We start from the raw sequence: 519 nt of genomic DNA, 5'->3' as shown, positions 1-519 counted from the left end.
GAAAAAATACATAATAAAAAGGTATAGCATTTTTTAAAATTGAAAAATATTTTATTTAATTGTTATAATGATGTTTTTAATATACGCAATGAACTTTAGTGATAACTAATTCTCTTACTGAAGTTAAGCTGTACTTACAATTCAAATTATCTGGTTGTATAAAGTCTAATATCTGCAGTATTAATTTTTGTTACAGGTAAATTTCGGAAAGCAACCCTGAATAAATACAGATTATTACCACTTCGTTATCCCAAAACTACCAGACGTTATTGCTGACTAGGTGGGAGGACTCCTCGATCTTACTGCCCACTCCAGTAAATCTGTCTAGTGCCACATACTGAACAGCCCAAGACTGAATTTTCTTTTATAATAAATTGCAGAATAATTGCATTTCTTCATTTTTCCTGATTTTGAAGTCCTTTTCTTGATTCCTGTGGTGGCCTGAAAGTTCCATCTGTAATTCACACCAAAAGAACATTAATTTGTCAACTTTCGATAAAAGTTGGAAACAATTTCCAA

This window comes from Habropoda laboriosa, unplaced genomic scaffold, assembly GCF_001263275.1.
Source record: "Habropoda laboriosa isolate 0110345459 unplaced genomic scaffold, ASM126327v1 scaffold9, whole genome shotgun sequence".
In the NCBI taxonomy this organism is placed as follows: domain Eukaryota; kingdom Metazoa; phylum Arthropoda; class Insecta; order Hymenoptera; family Apidae; genus Habropoda; species Habropoda laboriosa.
Note: the sequence above shows the minus strand (reverse complement) of the source record.